Here is an 18208-nt window from a genome sequence, read left to right on the forward strand (position 1 = left end):
TGTTCGTTCTGGTCTCCATGACAGACTTGTGCTCAGCTCTCACCTGAAATGGAGCTGTCTCTCTCCATGAGCCAAGTTCCAACAATTCTCTAAGGCCCACACCAAATCATGCCTTCTGCAAAGGCAGGAACATTTTTTAACCCCACTTTGGCCCTGCCAGCATCAACATGTGTTCTGTTTTTCTTCATCCATAACTGAGAATTTGGAAAGACCGGGTGGCTTTCCATGGAACACTTCAAGATCTGTTTTTAAATCGTTCATTTTAGACACCTTGTAATCTGAAAGATGTAAACAGTGGAAATACTGCTTGGCAAAACCCAATAAAGAAATCAAGGAAGATTTTATTTTATAACTCTCCCTGGATGATGCATGGCTTGATAGAGCAATATTTTTTAGATTGATAGCACTCGGCAGAGCTTTCTATGGGGAATATTGTTGACTCACGTACAACGAATAATTTTTATATTGAAATTCACTTCTAGCTTATCTGATGTTTCTATCTGCCTCGAGACATTAGCAAACATAAAAATGAAAAAAATATTGGCATATAACAAGAGAATATTTTTAATCTAGCATTTTTACTAGAAACACATTATTGCTTTTTCAAATGGAAAAGCCAATTATTTTACACTCACAACAGAATCATTCAAATCATAAAACATCCAAGAAAGTGCTTAAAAAAATAAAAATGATTGACACTTCAGACTCTGATTGCCCTGACACTGTATGTTCTAGCTTGGGAATTTTCTGATCTTGTAAAAAGGCCATCTTTCTTTCATCTCTGCTTCCCACAGACCTAAGAAGTTTTTGGCTGGGGAGAGGGCAGTTACTTATGCTTAGAAAATTTTGATGTGACATTCCTGCCCTTTGGAGTCCTTTTTTTATGACTGGATTTTCAGTTTCTTCCACAGCTTGTTACATGATGCCAGGAATTAATCGTTAGTTGTGGCTGAGAAAAAGAAAAAAAAAAAAAAAAGGAAACAATAACTATAATAAATACATAATATATTTACTTGTTATATTTAATAAATAATAAATATGTAATACATAAAACATAATAAAATATAATGAACACTCTGTGTTGGTGCTTGTTATAGTGAAAATAGTAGGCACTGAACTATTTGTCACTAGAGGTGCCTGTTAAATTGCCATGTGCTACAAAATCTTTCTCTCTTTATTTTTATTACTTTTTTATATACATATATAGAGAGATTGAAAGCAAGAGTGCAGGAGAGGGGAAGAGGGACAGAGAGAGAGAATCTTGAGCAGGCTCCATGCTCAGTACAGAGCCTGATGTGGGGCTCAATGCCACGACCGGGAGATCATGACCTGAGCTGAAATTAAGAGTCAGACGCTGAACTGACTGAGCCACCCAGGCTACTAGAAAACAGAAGCCTCATACACGACATGGCTACCATAAGCTTTGTTATTTGTATCTTGATCAAATCAAGGCTGTGATAATTAGACATTCAATTAGAGTTCGATGTCAGAGCTGTTATTGTCAAAACGCGGAATCTGTTGCGTACATAATGCATGTTAGAAATAGGCTCTCCTTTGTAAGCAATGTGAGATAGTCAACATATAAGGATTGGCTGTTCCTCTTGCATGAATAAGATGTAAAAACTGGAGGAGGCCTACAGTCTACATCCTTAGGGAAGATACCACACGCTCAGTCCCTAATGGTCCCGTGTCCCATTGGTGTAAGATGATTGCTTGCTGATGCCTGAAAGTCTAACAGAATGTTGCCTCTATGTCCTGTTGTATCTGCCTCAAGTGGACTTGTCAGGAAACCTAAAAGGGATCCAGGAAGATGGGACTTCTGTTAGCTTACGTGGAGTTTTGTGCTGCTTGCTAATGAGTGTGTGGTCAACACGTACCTGTATACATGTTACCTTTGCTTTTGTTATAGCCTGAATAGCAAGAGTGGGGCCACAGCTCACCCTTATCTACATCAAACTGCTCTATAGGCTCCTGCTAAGGTCAGCTTCTGCTAGCTGAGGTTAGTTAGTAACAGTATATAAACTTGCCTTTGTAAAATGCCTTAGTTGAGGGAATACATGTCAACATCTTATCAATCAACATTGATAATTGGCTAGACTGTATTGCCCTTTGGCATAACTGAATTACATAGCATGCTAGATGATGAAAGTCTTATTAAAAAAAAGAAAAATAGAGCAAGGTAAGAAGAAGCAGTTGTGGGGGCAGAGTAGTTGGGTCCTCTGGGGTCTTAGCTATTTTAAGTACTTTGCCTTTTTCTCTGAGACAAATAGGGGGACATTGCAGGGTTTTGAGCAGAGGACTGACATAGTCTGATGTAGGATCATTCTGATAGTTGGATTGAGAATAGTCTTGGAGAGCTGGGCTGGAAGCAGGTTCACCAGTGAGGATGCTTTTTTGGGAATCCAGGAGAGAGATGACAGTCTCTTAGGCATCAAGGGTATCCAGGAGTGGTTGCAGCTAGATCTGTTTTATAGTTAGAGCTTACTAGATTTGCTGATGGATTTCATTGAAGATATATGAGCAGGAAGAGCCAACAATGACCCCCTTTTGGCCTCAGCATCTGGAAAATGGAATTTCCATTAGCTGAAAAATTGAAGCCTGGGATGAAGTAGGTTGAAGAAAATAAATAAATATGGGGATATCTTGTAATACATAACTGCTATAAAAATGTCAGCCTGTAGAATTCGGCGTGTTTATAAAGTCTATGTAATTTAGCATATTTTAGTAAACTGTTGCTTTTTGCCTAACTTACTCTTATGTAAATTTCCTGGTTTCTGATGATCGCATCACACCCCGCACAAGAAATCTGCTTTCATTTGCTCTGATTGCTTCTTGTCTCCCTGACAACCTCCTGCCCTGCCTCCAGTCCAGCACAGTGCTGAGGTAAAGATTATTGGCGGGAATTGGCGGGAATCGGACCATTTGCACCTGTTAGCTAGTGAGGAAGTTTGCCATCTGCTTAGCTTATGAAATCACTTAAAGAGCAGAACATAGTTTCTGTCACCAGTTTGCCTCCAACAGTCATTAGTAATGTGAGATGTTTATTGAATTTGGGCTTCCTAGGGTCTGGCCTGTCAGGATCTGGTTCAACTTTTAGATTTCTCTTTCTTGGAGACTTCACAGAAAAACCTCATGGTGCCAAAAATATACATGATATGTTAAGCATTAGCGTGGAGTAGTGAGGTGAGATGTGCCATCCAGATCCTAAGAAGGAGGAAAAAAATGAAACATTCAAAACACCATATTCTTGTTTACTTAAAAAATAACTAACGTACTTTCTAGCCATGGTAACACGTAACAGAGACTGGATTCAATCTCTAACATAAAAAAGGAAAACCAGACAAAATGTAGGAAACAAAGGTTTCCACACATTGGCTACGAAGCAATGCAGGACTGTGATCCTTGAGGAAAGGACAACCAAATCAATAAGATGAGCTCTGGAACTGACCCAAACTGTTGCCCAAAGGCAGTTTCCAGGCTGCAGAGTCTGGAAGTCTGGCTGAGTTGAAAAGCTTGAAATTGGAATTCTGGGGGCTAGATGCCTGGAGTTTGTGGGACAGAATATCAGGGAAGAGAGCTACAGAGAGTTTCTGAGACACGCAGATGGGTCCTCTCTGGTCTTTGGCTGAGCTCTGATCTGCTCGTGTGTGAGAAGACACTCAGCCAGCACTAGATCAAACATGACCCAGAGTTCACACTGGGTTGGGAGTATGTCATATCCCCACAAGCCAGAGTGGGGAGGCCTTGTAAGATGCGGACATTGAGTAGGATGAGAAGAAGGGGGTTAGCACGAGACTGCCAGTTTCTCCTGACCCATCCTGGTGAACTTTAAAGCAAGTTTCAAAAGGATGAAACTGTTCCTAAGTAACTTGGGTCTAAGTAACTGCATGCTAAAATAGAGTCCAATACTCCTTAAGTGCTACAACAAAATCCAGTACCCCGCAAAATGTAAAATTTACAATATCCAGCCAGCATCCAATCCAAATGACCACGTATATTAGTTTCTTGGAGCTGTCATAGCAAAGGCACACAAACTGGGTGGCTTAGGATAACAGAAATGGATTCTCTCACAAGAGCATTAGTTGACATAGATGTTGCAACAACTATGATAAAAATTCTCCATATGCAGGGTGCGTGGGTGGCTCAGTCGGTTAAGCGTCTGACTTTGGCTCACGTCATGATCTCAAGGTTTGCATGTTCGTGCGCTGTGTGGGGCTCTGGGCTGGCAGCTCAAAGCCTGGAGTCTGCTTCAGATTCTGTATCTCCCTCTCTCTCTAACCCTTCCCTGCTCACACTCTATTTCTCTCTCTCTCTCAAAAATAAACAAACATGAAAAAAAATTACAAAAATTCTCCATATGCTCCATTTTGGATAGTTTTTTTTATTATGTGTTCTTTTGGGTTATTTTTTATATAATTTCATCTAATCTCTGTAATAGCATAGAAGACAGAGATTAATATTGTAAGTCATAAGTAACCCCTTAAAAAACTTTGCGAATGCGAGTCATGGAAATTTTCATAGTTCCTTCCTTACTTTTAAATGGAAATAATAATACTTAAACCTCACAGATAAGTTGTGATGATCAAGTGAAAGTTTTATAAATTACCTGGTATATAACTGACTCTTATTAAAGACTAGCAAGTATTTTTGTTAATAAAAGCTGAGGCAATGACAAAAGCAATTATAGGTCCAATTATGATAGACCTATGATGGATGAGGCTGACCACAATAGTTTAATTATGATGGTTTTGATTTATTGCTTTTGGTAAGAACTGTACCAATTCAGACAAGCTGGGATAAGGCGAAAGTCAAATTTGAGTGAGCAGTCTTAATTACAGAATTTGAAGAAATGGTTTTTGATTATTGTCAACTACATGCAGTAATTTGAACCAGGCAGCAAAGTTTTGCCTAGTATATATCCTTAAGGGACTGGGCTTTAATGATTACATAAAATGATCTTTCATTAGCATAACAGGCTTTCAGTTGCTATAAAACAGTTTCTTTACATAAGCAGTTTGTTTTCTTTAGCGATAGTATAACTCCTATTGGAATGATTTGACCAGCAACAACCATATGACAATTTCTTTATAGAGCCAGGCACCAGCCTCAAGGCACCAGCTGAGGGCCATAGCCCTGGCCATTGGGGCACCTGCACCCTGGGGAGCCCCCCTGTGAATGCCTGGCCTCTGGTGATGCCACTTCTTTCCTATTGCTCCCCCACCTGTGGTGGTGGTAGCTGCTTCCTGCAGTTAGTAATATCCAGATTATTTTAGTGTGCGAATATTTGCTCTTTCAGTGCTCCAACAACCATACAACCAAGTCCTGAGTTAAATCCCCTCTGTTTTAAATACCTAGCATAACTATTCTCTTGACCAGATCCCAGCTGATAGCATATACCAAGAGAAACAGTTGGCACCGACCAGACCAGAGAGATGCCAGAGATGGAGCAGAGGGGCAGTAACCAGAGAACGAGCTGGAGCTGTGCGGGGGGCAGGAACTAGAGGGAGGATTTCTAGGGCAACCCACCCAGTTGGTTGATGATGCAGCTTTGGCAGAGTGTGCTGTCCTAGTGGCGCCCCCACCAGCGTTTCCTGCTCTCTAGCTGAGTGGCCTTGTCAAAGCCTCATCCACTACTTAGAGCATGGGTCTTCAGTTTGCAAAATGTGAAGGTTAGTCCAGAGGAATTCCATGCCATACTTCTTTTTGGCTGTAAGTTTCTCTTGAATGGTTGACAGTTTTGCCCAGGTCCAGGTCGGGAAGACTCTCCTGTTTCTTTCCATAAGCTAAGGGAATACAGGATTAAGAAAGCAGAATGATTTGGCCCCCTGGCATGCACTGCCTCCTGAACAGGTAGCAGAAAGGTTTTGTACAGCCTCTGTCAGGTTCAGATACCAGTCAGCCAGAGGAGGCAGCACATGTCAGACTTGGCAGAAAGCGCTGCCGCATGGCACTGACCATGTCACAGTGCAGCATGTTACATGTCAGTATGATTGTGTTTGAATGGTGGTCATTCCAAGTGTGGCAGCAAGATGAAGTCATAACCAGAAAGCTAATTAGGTTCCTGGGATGGTGCAAAAGGAGGCACCGGGCGGGATTCCTGAATATGGTATAATTAAAATGAGTATGCATGTTTTCCCATATATAAAATGTACTGCCTTTTCTGAATAAGTTTTACAAGAAGGAATAAAGTCTAATTGCTTGCCACTTAAAAAAAAAATTTTTTTAATGTTTATTTTTGACAGAGAGAGAGAGAGAGAGACCGAGACCGAGCATGAGCAGGGGAGGGGCAGAGAGAGAGACACACACAGAAACCAAAGTAGGCTCCAGGCTCTGAGCTGTCAGCACAGAGCCCGAAACAGGGCTCGAACTCACAGACCGCGAGATCATGACCCGAGCTGAAGTCGGATGCTCAACCGACTGAGCCACCCAGGCATCCCAGTTTGCCACTTTTTAAAGAACTGGACTTTTTATTTTAGGTCTATTGTATGTGGCAGCTAGGTCTCCTTGGTCTTAATATAAATTAGTATGGGAAAAGCTTTGAATTTGTTCCTGTGAAATTCCCAGGGACGTGTCTGCATCCTGCCCGTGGGCTTCTGGCAAAACCTGTTTTGTATTCTGATATAAGGTGACCTGATATCAAAGCCTTATACCCTCAGCAGGTGAAGATGATGATATTGGACACTGAAGGGATCTGGGACTCTGAAAAGCATCATTTGCAATTAGTTTGAGGGTAGGTAGCTCAGCTGGCTGGCTTTCAGGTTGTCAGTTACCATGAAAAAGTATCTGCAGGATATTGAATACCTATGACAGTAATAGTATCCTGGGTATCAATCAGTTGGAAAATAAATCCTTTCAGGGTGGGTCAGATGTTGTTGGTCTTTAATTTCCACGGGCCAGATCATTTTCTGGTCCTGATGTAAGCATTCAGAGGACCTGAAACCATTTTTTTTTTGCCACATATGAGTGAGGCTAAAACAGCCGCCATCCATTTTCAGCTTGTACCACCTACTGAGCCAACCCATCCCCAAACCACGGTCAGCTGCTCGTAAGGGATCCCCCATATGGCTGTGGCTTTGGGTTGACAAAACGACAACGTGGTTGACAAGGGGGTCTGAGCTACCGGCTCACACGACTTGCTTGTGCCCTTTGATCTTGCTCGTTTGGGATCCCAGACATACTATTTCCATCTTGTGATGAATTGCTGCTGGGCTCACTGGACACTATGACTTGGTGGGTCTGATAATAGGCCCACGCTCATGATGAGCAGTTCTGGATGCATGATTGCTCTGGTGGTGTTCCATGGCCAACCACTCGACCTCACACATAGCCCAGGAGCAAATGAGAAGGTGTTTTTCTTTAATTTTTTTTTTTTTAACTTTTACTTATTTTTGAGAGACAGAGCATGAATGGGGGAGGGGCAGAGAGAGAGGGAAACACAGAATCCAAAGCAGGCTCCAGGCTCTGAGCTGCCCAGACGCAGGGCTCGAACCCATGAACTGTGAGATCATGACCTGTGCCGAAGTCAGACGCTTAACCGACTGAGCCACCCAGGAGCCCCGAGAAGGTGTTTTTCAAGAGGCCTTGAATTCTTTCCTGCATGGGACATGGCCGTGTGCAAGACGCCCAGGGCCTGTGTGGTCATCCTCCACTGGGGTTTACTACACACTCCACACGGCGTCTCTTCCCACAGCTACTATCTCTCACGCTATAGGGTCTGCCGGTTCACAGGCCCAGGTGACAGGACTCCTTGTGCACCAGAACCGAGACCTGCTGTAGAGCTCTTCTCTTCTCTGGGTCCCACTTAAGGCTGGTGGACTTTGTGTCACCCACTATGGAGACTGAAGCATATTCCCAGGTGTGGCACATGCCGCCTGTAGAACCTCAATGCGCTGAGCTAACGTTTTCAAGGTTGAAGGTGTAAGATATAATAATTTGTCTTTTCCTTTGGAGAGGATTTACTGGCATGCCTCTTGCCACTCGACTCCAGGATTTTTATTGATGAAGTCTCTTGAATCTTTGTAAGGCTTATCTTTTACCTTCTGGAGCACATGAGTCTTTCCAAAGCCTCCGGCACGCTAGACTTCTCAACTCGTCCTGGCCAATTAGCATAATGTTATATACGTAATGCATCAGTGTGATTCTTTGTGGGATATCCACATAGTCCACACTTCTTAGTATATTGTTACCAGTGGAAGGAGAGTTGACATGGCTCGGGGTTTGTACAGTCCTGCCTATTCCATGTGAATGGAAACTGTTTCTGATCTCCTTTTCTTTAACAAATGTTTATTCAATTTTGAGAGAAAGCATGAGTTGGGGAGGGGGAGGAGGGAGAGGGGGACAGAGGATCCCAAGCTGGTTCTGCACCTACAGCAACAAGCCTGATAAGAGGCTTCAATTCACGAATTATGAGATCATTACCTGAGCCAGACACTCAACTGACTGAGCCACCAAGGTGCCCCTGAACTTCTCTGATTAGAAAAGAAGATATGTCAAATCAATGGCCAGAAAAATACCACATCTGGCATAGTGGCTGCAATTGGGCTATTCTTTAGTTGAGTTTTCAATATTCCACTCTAGAGCCTGTTTGTTTCTCCATGGGCCAGACAGGAGAATGAAATGAAGATCTGGTGGGTACCACCATCCTGCATCCCTTTTAAAAAAAAAAAAAAATTTTTTTAATATTTATTTATTTTTGAGACACACACACACACACACACACACACACACAGAACAGAAGCAGGGGAGGGGTAGAGAGAGACAGGGAGACACAGAATCTGAAGCAGGCTCCAGGCTCTGAGCTGTCAGCACAGAGCCTGATGTGGGGCTCAAACTCACAAACTGTGAGATCATGACCTGAACCGAAGTTGGACACTTAACCAACTAAGCCACCCAGGCACCCCTTTTTTTTTTTTTTAAATTTTAACGACCATCCTTCATCCTTTAGGTCCTTAAGGGTAGCATTGATTCCTGCCATCTCCCCACCCCTTGGACCTGATATTTTTTAAAAGTTGGTGGTGGGCATTTTCAGAAGCTTCAGTTTGCCTTTCCCCACCATGATACCCCTTATCTCACAAGTTGAGGCCCCAACTTGTGTTATAACTACTGACAAAAGCATTGATTAAGCATGCCAGTCCCAATTATGAATTCAGGAACAAGGTAAATCTTATTTGGTGGGTCCACAGACCCAGTGGACTCCATCTATCACATCATGACCCCCTCCTGCAAAGAGGAGGACCAGAATGACGCATTGTCACAAATCGGGAATAGATGGTAAATATCAAAAGAATGGCACTGATGGTGATGGTTACAGGAACTGGAAGAAAAACATTGGAGCTGAAGACCCTTATTCTAAGATCCTTATAAATATAGCCTATTCCTGGAGTGGATGCTTGGGAGATTTATATGTAAGATGAAATTTATGTAATGTAAATTTAAATGTATATGTATATCTGCTAATAATCAGCAGGGGTGCATTATTTTTATTTCAGAAATAGATATCTCCACCCCCTCCCCAAAGAATCTCAGACACTTCCATCAAAATAAAATAAATTACTCATTGGAGCTTACTAATTTTGAATTGACAGGCATGGATCCAAGGGAAATATGGATATGAGCAAGTAACAAGAACACGTCAGCTGCAGTTTACTTTCATCCTTAAGTGTGTTGCCCTTGACAGTTTTAATAACTATTTCTAAGTTACAAAGCTTTGTACTGTCTGTTTGGCTTTTAGTTAAATTGGCTCCCTGAAAAAGGAATATATGCTAACGCTCATGCTCCAGTTGCTTTCAAGTAAAGCAGATTAGCAATATCATGCATCATGTCGGTTTCTGCTCAGTAATCACAAATGTTGACATGTTTCTTCAAAAATGTATTCACTACATCTGCTGCTTTCTGAAAGACTGAAATAGTGGCTCTTTTTTTGGAAATGGCATTAATGGCATATTGATAACCACGTTTGGTTACAATACACATTGTGAGATCCATATGCAGAATAAAAGGCCCATCTCTCTTTCCAAATGGATTGCTATTAAAACTCTCAGAACTCTCAGCTCTGGCTCAGCTGAGCAGACAAGTGGCCCAGCAGGAGCCGGTTCCTTTGCCTCGACTGTCTTTCACAGTAATGAGGGCCTTTAGTATTTGGAAGGGACATCAAAGGTCATCTGGTGGCAAGAAGATCCCACATCTGACATCGCATTTATCAGATTCTCCTGGGGAGCTTAAAAATACATCCATCGCCGTCCTTATGCAGGCCCAGTAAATCAGAATACCTGGAAGAAGAACTTGAAAAACATCAGCCAGATCTGGGGATTGCTGATCTGGTCCAGCTGCCTTCATGATTTCAGTAAGTCTTCATATTTAGAGTCAGAAGTAAGTAGGTCTTGTTAAACTTATCTCCAAGATCTGGTTGTTGAACTATTTGTGAATGTCCTTGCACGGACAGACCAGAGCCATCGGGTTTTTATCTGATGGGGCATCATGTCCCGTTCATCTCAATATCCTCCCACAGAGCCTCTGCTGTGCCTTGTTCAGAGCCACAACATAACATACTTTGAGTCAGATGAATTAATAAACTTAGGTTTTAGACTTTGTTTCAGACAAAAAGGGAAAAAATAAATGTCATTCTTATTTTCTTTTTGTACCTAAACATTGGCTGTATCAGAACAAAAACTGTTGTAATTATTTAAAAGCATGAAGTGGATTCCTTACCCATACGGAGGAATTTGAAGTTCTTCATTGCCATCTGCTGGAGTCAGTGCTGCACTAAATCCAAACTGCTGTAGTATACCAAAGCTTCCCCCGTAAAACAGTTTATATGGCTAATAATGCTGGAACTCCTATCCCCCCCCCCCCCCCGGCCCCAGGCTAAAAGCCAGGTGCCACCTGGAGACATGTGGATGCAGAGTTGTGGGAATGAGGAGGCGTGGATTCCAGCCGGGTATCTCCAAATTTCGTCTCTCCAGACACGTATTCATGCTCAGCTGCCTTCACTTCTGGGGGCAAAGTGGAAGCTTCTATAGTGAATGGTTCTGATCCTTGAGCTCAGAGAGAACGCTCCTCTCCCAGTTGTTTGGTGGGAGAGCGAAGCTGAAAGAGAAGCAGGCTCGGCGTCCCGGGACTGAAGCTGTGTGTGCGCTGGGCACACGTGAGCCCGTGGTGTCCTCTGTGAGGTGGAGACCCGAGCTACTCACAGACTAACACATGCCTCCTACTGTTAGGACAAACCGTCTGGAAGCATCTGTTTACTTATCCTTAACACAGTGTAAATCACTAACTTTATTCATCCTTTCTCATCCTTCTGTGTGGATGTAAGGTGGGTCTGTGTCCCTGAAGGACCCTTCCCCGGATCTATTCCACCCTGTCCATTACTTATAGCAGGAGATTATTAAGGACATTGAAGAAAAAGTGCATCCTATTCCCTATTATAAGAAGGATGGGTCTTTTCTTGCTTTTTCAACATATATGAAACAGGATGACCCAAACCAAGCGAACCTGAACTCAGAGCCTCCAATTTGCTGGGATAACTTGAGGACAGTGTTGTCTCTGGGCTGGATGGCCCTTGGCTATCACGGGAGTGGAAGAAACTCTTCCTTCCGGTGCTATGGCTGTGGCTGGGCAGATGGAGGGGACGTACTTACCTGGAGCTCTAAGCGCTTACGTGTGCTGGCATAGGTGTGCTTTACTTACACGATGCCCTTGCCCCCGGGCCTGCATCAAGCTGCATGTTAAATAGGGGACGTGTAGTAGGTTTTTGTTGCCCTGAGTCCTGAAGCGTGAGACCTTTATCGGTCTCTGCGGGACACATTCTGCCTTTCTCTTCTCCTGGGTCCTGACTTTTTTGTTCTTTTTCCCTTTTCCCAGGCCCACCTCCCCCTTGGCATCTGACCAATCCTCAGCCATGACTTAGTTCTAACAGGTGACAGGCAAGAAAAGTAGCCAACACTTGGAAGAGGAGAGACTGGGGCAGAGGAGGGTGGGGCGGGAGCGGGCCCAAGAAAGAGTTTGAGTTGGGTCATCATTTCAGTGCTAGGGCCACGTCCTCCCTGAAGCTATCTGTGATGACCCTACTCCCCCCTCATGACCCACCATTATCTGTACCTTTCACGGGGGCCACTTGTCACATTCTGCCTTACTTAGAGGTGCTACATACAGATAAGAACTCCTCTGGCTTATCATCTGTTCTGGGGCAATTTTCAACTTTCAAAACAAAAAAAATCATCTTTCTATCCTGCACATCACAAAAAACACCATGTGACTTACTTTTAATATTAAATACTTGTTGAACCAATGAAAGCAGGAGATGGGAGCTGGGTTTCAGCCTGAGGCTTGTAGCTCACAAAGAACAAAACCTCCCAGTGTAAAGGGAAGTGAGAGTGTGTCAACCCATGGGTTGGGACATTCCTGGGGAAGAAAGAAGTTATCCTGTAGATGTGCCAAAAAGTCTCCATCAGAAGTAATTCAACCTCATTGGGGTGCCTGGGTGGCTCAGTTGGTTAAGCGTGGGACTCTTGGTTTCAGCTTAGGTCATGATCTCACAGTTCACACGTTCCAGCCCCGCGTCGGGCCTTTCGCTGACAGCACGGAGCCTTGGGGATTCTCTCTCTCCCTCTCTCTCTGCCTCTCTCTCTCTCTGTCTCTCAAATAAAGTTTTTTTTTTTTCAAGAAGAAATTCAACCTCAGAATGCAATGGTTAATAAATTTAGGAAGTGAGTGAAGTACAAATTATAAATGAGTACATATATTTAGATGTTCATTTATCTGATGCATAGAATGAGAGTTTTCACAATTAACGTAAACCCACAGTACGAGTGCAACAGAAGGCAAATTGAAAGTGTATAGATGACATTTATCCAGTTTCTGAATAAAAACCAACTATGCAAAGCCATGTTTGGCTCAGGAGCGCAGCCCCATCATGTGGTATTTAATAATCCCCACCAGCCCTCCTGTATTGGCTACAGATGTGGTTCTTCCTGTCAGTCATGTGGGCATTATCCCTGCAGCAAGTGCAGTAGGTAATAGAGATGGGTTGCACTGAAGTTAGAAATGTCATGGATTATGTAGCTCACCCTGATGCCCTAAATGTTGTGGTACTGTGCTCTGAGTCTGAAAGTCAAATAAGAACTGGACCCATTAAGAGTAGAAATATTGAACTCACATGGTCTGAAAAAACAAAAACTGAGCTCATTTAGTAAGGCATGTTTGCAATTCTCTGCAATTAAAAACTGTTAGTAACCATGCTGGATAGGGACCCTCTGTTTTCAAGCGTAATTACAAGAATGAACCGAGGGTTTGCGATCTGCTCACTAGAGGGTGTTAGACACTAAAGAGCTGCCTTCTCAAGGAGCGCTGAGCTGGATTGACCAAGACTCAGGAAAACAGATGCCAGACTTCCCGTGACAGGGCCGTCTTTTCATAGATTTTTAAAAAAGGATCCTTTACTAGTATGGTCAATAAATCAGAATAATTTTTAAATTGTTTTTCTAATTTTACTGTAAATGTTCACTGGAGGAAAACAGAAAAGTAATAGAGATACCCTAACATATGAAGAGCATTTTAATTCACTTATAAAGTCCACATTGAGAACCAAACATGATTAATAACAGGTTTAACCACAGACTTGCTGGAAGCTGAACATTCTTAAGCAACACAAGCCACGATTTCATATGGTTTCACTTAGTATTTTGGTGTCTATATTTATTTTCTTTCCTATGCTTATAAAGTGTTAATAATTTATTTTTTACTTGATATTATACAGAGACTATGTATTAACGTTCATGTATGAATATATTACTTATAAGTTTATGTCTAGGCTTTGCATATTATGTGGATCAATATTAGATTATTCTCTAAGTTTTGAAAGGTAATTTTCAAGGAAATGAATTATCAGTCCAAACTTTGTCTGAAATCACTCAGTTTTCCGTAACTGTAATTTTTTTCAGCTGCTTAACAGAGACAAAAAAGGCGACAGCTAATTAATATCAGTTGTATCAATTGTATCTTGCTTGTATCAAGCAAGATAGAGAATAAAAAGCAATGGTTCTTGATATCAAAGATTGTGTAATCTAGCCAGGGAAATGACACTAACAGCATTGTAGGAATGAATGATAGTGAAGTAAGCAGAATGCCAGTGCCAGTCCAATATTCCTGTAACATTGAGTTGTAGACCCTGCCTGCTGAAGAAGCTCCGAGAAGGAATCAGAGTTAGGTGAACTTTTCCAACAGGCCTCCTGGAAGAAGCAGAATTCAGAATACAGTTTTGAGAAGGCAGGGACTGCGCCTAACTTCTTCATTACTGCATCCCCAGCATTCAGGGTGAGGCCTGGAAGGCAATTTGTTTCTTAAAAACGTCAGCACCTCTGCTCTTTTTATGTAAGAATGGTGATACTGCCCTCCAGGGGAGGATGTGTCATTGAAGATATTTTCCAGTCCTGTGAGGAGGCCATTCACTCATGTATCAGCTTTTCCTACTATCTTTTATTAGAGAAGTAATGAGGTTCTGGAACACTGTCTAGGGCCATAAGTCAGAGTGCAGGTCATTAGCTCTTGTTGCAGGTGAACTTTTAACCTTAGCTTCACGAGCACGGAATGAGCTAATCTGCCACCAGTGATATATAAAATATGCTCAGCAGAAGTGTATTGTTTTTTTCTTTTTCTCTGTTGTCTTGAAAGACCTAGAATAAAAGGGAAAAAATGGCTAAGAGAAGCTTAAAGGTATGGGAAGATGTGTGGTGATGGAGTTTTTTTCCCTCTGTAGTCTCTTGAAACATTCTCACACAAAATCCTGTTCTGAATAAAGTATGAAGGCTAGAATGAAAATGGCAGTGCACGGTTAAGCCAGGCATTCAAAATGCCTTACAGATTTTGAAACTATATTCTGGTTTTAATTTTTTCATGCTATATGATCGGTGCTGGCTGTAGGCCATGCGTCCTCTCAAGTTGGAAACCTCTTGCCAGGCAGAACATTGCTGGAAGCTATTAGAGACGCCAGCTCTGTCAACACAGGACACTCGTGGGCTTAGCTATCCTGCATGGGCCTAGGGCCGAGGTAAAGAACTTATATTAGATGCATTTGAATTTTGTGACTCAGTGACCACATTTCCCAGCTTTGAGGGCCAGGCAAAAGACATAAACAGGTTTACCCGAGATACAAAATCTGGCTACAGTTTGCTGGATTGCACACAAAACACTGAAGTAGCTTAAACATTTAAACATTAGTGTTGCCTACCACTTTAGGAACTACAATCCCTACTAGATTCAGTGTGAACTGGTTGCAGTGATGGTAGAAAACAAGATCGCATTGAAACTTCTGAAATGTTAATGAAGCTATTATTGCAGAAGGAACCCTGCTCTGAGATTTGGGTTTCCTTGTGTCAGTGGCTACTAATTAGCTGTATGTCCTTTGGTTAGTGTCTTCCCATTCCTGGTCTCACTTTCCTATCTGTAAAACAGGTCAAACTAGGCAACCTAAGATCCTTTCCTGCTCTGCCACTGTATGCTTCACAGATAATAGCTTAGTCAATATATCTTAGGTGTAGAAATGATTCTGAAACTATTTGTGTGTATTAACTTTGAAAAAAAAGGTAGGCTTCTGGTTGAGGAAAAATGCATGACAGATTTCATGTATTATACCCCAAACTGTGCCACTAAAAAAATCAATGCAATTTCTAATATTCTGTACATTTGACTTAAAAATAATTAATGATTTTCTGCTTTTCAGGTTGGTTTTAGTGAATGTAACTGACGGCAACATGTATTTGTTTGTATTATATTTTGTTAATTGGCAAAAAATTTCAGGGAATTTGGTGGGGTGGCTGGTGCGAACCATTCTAGTTTTGAGAAGCAGTGAAGACTGAGGAAGAAGAAATAGAGAGTTTACATTTTACATTTTATTGGGATTAGGTGTTTGGAAACAGAACTTCCTCAGCAGCCGAAACACTGTAATGAGGGAAATAAAATGTTCCTGGCTAAGTCCATGTCCCTGTGCATTCATATTACCTACCTATGAGCACATGTTTTGAATTTGGGCCTGAGTATCTAATGGCATGCAGAGTTCTTCACTTGACGTCTGCTCATCAGGGTGATGTCACACTTGTCTGGCCAGGAGCTATTGCTAGACGAAATTTTCTTGATTCAAGGATCATGCTGTGTATGGTATGTGCATGTGGTGGGGGATAGAATCTAAATACATAAGTATCAGACTTCAGCAGAGGTCAGTGATCTCAGAATGACATTACATCTATTTCTGCTCTTACCAAACTTATACTCCAGCTTGCTTTTTTTTTTTTTTTTTTTGTCCTGGTGATTTTTCCTCTTTGGATTTTACCTGAGTAGACAAGCATGAAATGAAGTTCTCTTTGCATTTTACTAATGTCAGGAATTCTTGCAGCTCAATATCGCTGATTGGTAACGGTCCACCACACCAGGGACAGGTAGTGGCTTTACGCAATGCCCAGGACTCCTTCAGTCCACCAGCTGCCCCAAGGATCACGGCCTGCCAGTTCACAGCTGAGTCCTTCCCCAGGCATTGCTCTTAGCCTTAGGGCGTGACCTTGCCCCAGTTTCCATCTCCTTCCTAGGGTGGCCTACGTCCAAAATCCGGTCGATGTGGAGGCACAAAGGCCTGGCCTCCTTGTCTCAAGCTTGCATGGCCCTGAGGGCCATCCCAGCTCCATGGCCTCCTACGGGATTCACTGAGGCTGACTGAGATCTTGATCACAGCTGCATCACAGTTTAACCTCGCCTTCTGCCCAGTTCCACATCTCTTTTTTACCTCACCATGTCATTCCTCAGAGCTCCCAGGGAAGCCTCCTGGGTGCTAACCTCGGACTCACAGTCTGTTTCCCTGCAAACAGACTGAATGGGAACTGTTTTCCCATTTAATGGTGTGAGCTTCCTCAGTGTCCATGCTCAATCCTAGTAAGATAAACTCTTCTGGAAAAGTTAATATTGACTGTCTGGAATATTAACACATAAAATTTAGTATTTGTATTTTTCACTTTAGTGTCTAGTAGAAAATTCTAAAATAAAAAAATAAATTACTCTTTTACTTATTGCAAATATTCTAAAACCTCATTCCTTCTTTGGATATATTGGAATGGTCTTTAAAAAATTACAAAATATTGTTCAGTATGGTAATCATGGCCTCTTTTAATAGTGTCTTTATATGATTTATCCACTAGCTTTTTTCATCTTCATTAGAATGAAAAATTAAAATGCTTGATATTGTTCTTAAGAAATAATTAGTGCAGCTGAACACACATAGAACTGGATTTTTTTCCTTATGATTTATTTCTTCACTGTTGTGACTCAAACCACACACATAAGTAACAATGAAAATTTCAAAGAAATAGCCTAAACTGGTACTACTTTGTACCAGTTTATATGCACATGCCCTGTACCTTGCATGAAAATTCCATTTTTATAAATCCATTTTTAGGATTTTTTGGGGGAGTCATAATTGAACTTAGTAACTTTTGTCCACCTTTTAACTAAGCCACAAGAGATATTCAACTGAGATTGTTGACATATGCCTCTTAAAGAAAGTATTGTGCTTTTGTCATGATGATCTCTTGCCAGATTTAGAAATTAACAAATGAAACAAAATAGATTTTATATCAAAATGGCACCTAGAAATTTCAATTGATAGATGTATCAAATATATAAATAAATGACATAAATTCTATTTCTCTAGGAAATAGAGGAATTTGAAACTTTGTAATATCTTTTATGAAACAAAATCTGTCTATTCAGTAATAAAATCAAGGTGTATTTAAAAATTTATTTTAAGCTGAAGCTCCCCAATTTTTCATGCATGGGATGCAATATTTGACATTTTTCAGTTTGGTTTTTTTTCAAGCTCAAGGTGTTCATAGCTCAATACAGTTTACAGAATGGATGCTTTTCCTTATCAAATGACCACTGTCTGTATGGATTGATATTATGAAAATCATGGGGTTGTTCAGGCAGGGGCAGGGAAGCACTGTATCATTAGCATCCACTATGCAGGCTATAGAAAACATTTCCAGTAAAAGTGTGATGCTGCCATCTTGGAGTTGGCAGAGAGATGACATGGCTATGGGCAGGGTGAAGCAAAGCCTAACGTTCAAATGGCATCTGAGACACATATGCTATTTATAGAGTTGAGAGAGTAATCTGGTAAAAGAATTACACTGGGTTTCCATAACCTGTCTTGGAAGCCTGTTCTATTCCA

At 41.7% G+C, this 18208-nt stretch overlaps 1 protein-coding gene and 1 long non-coding RNA gene across 3 annotated transcripts in view; one reads left to right on the top strand and one right to left on the bottom strand.

Moving 5' to 3' along the window:
* Positions 1-321: 321 nt before the first annotated feature.
* LOC123611361 lies at positions 322-5524 on the bottom strand. 2 transcript variants are annotated; one of them, XR_006718616.1, is made up of 2 exons: positions 5421-5524; positions 322-949 (listed from the first exon to the last, which is right to left on the bottom strand). It is a non-coding gene; the product is annotated as an uncharacterized LOC123611361 (long non-coding RNA). The 2 variants fall into 2 exon arrangements; XR_006718615.1 differs by having other exon boundaries at positions 5352-5524.
* A 98-nt stretch (positions 5525-5622) lies between these two features.
* STRIT1 (small transmembrane regulator of ion transport 1) overlaps positions 5623-18208 on the top strand; it is a 38001-nt gene continuing 25415 nt past the window's right edge. The window contains exons 1-2 of the mRNA XM_045503197.1: positions 5623-5709; positions 9585-10342. The gene's annotated coding sequence lies outside the window, so the exon portion shown is untranslated. The remainder of the gene's footprint in view (positions 5710-9584; positions 10343-18208) is intronic.

The sequence above is a fragment of the Leopardus geoffroyi genome, chromosome C2 (assembly GCF_018350155.1).
Source record: "Leopardus geoffroyi isolate Oge1 chromosome C2, O.geoffroyi_Oge1_pat1.0, whole genome shotgun sequence".
In the NCBI taxonomy this organism is placed as follows: Eukaryota; Metazoa; Chordata; class Mammalia; order Carnivora; family Felidae; genus Leopardus; species Leopardus geoffroyi.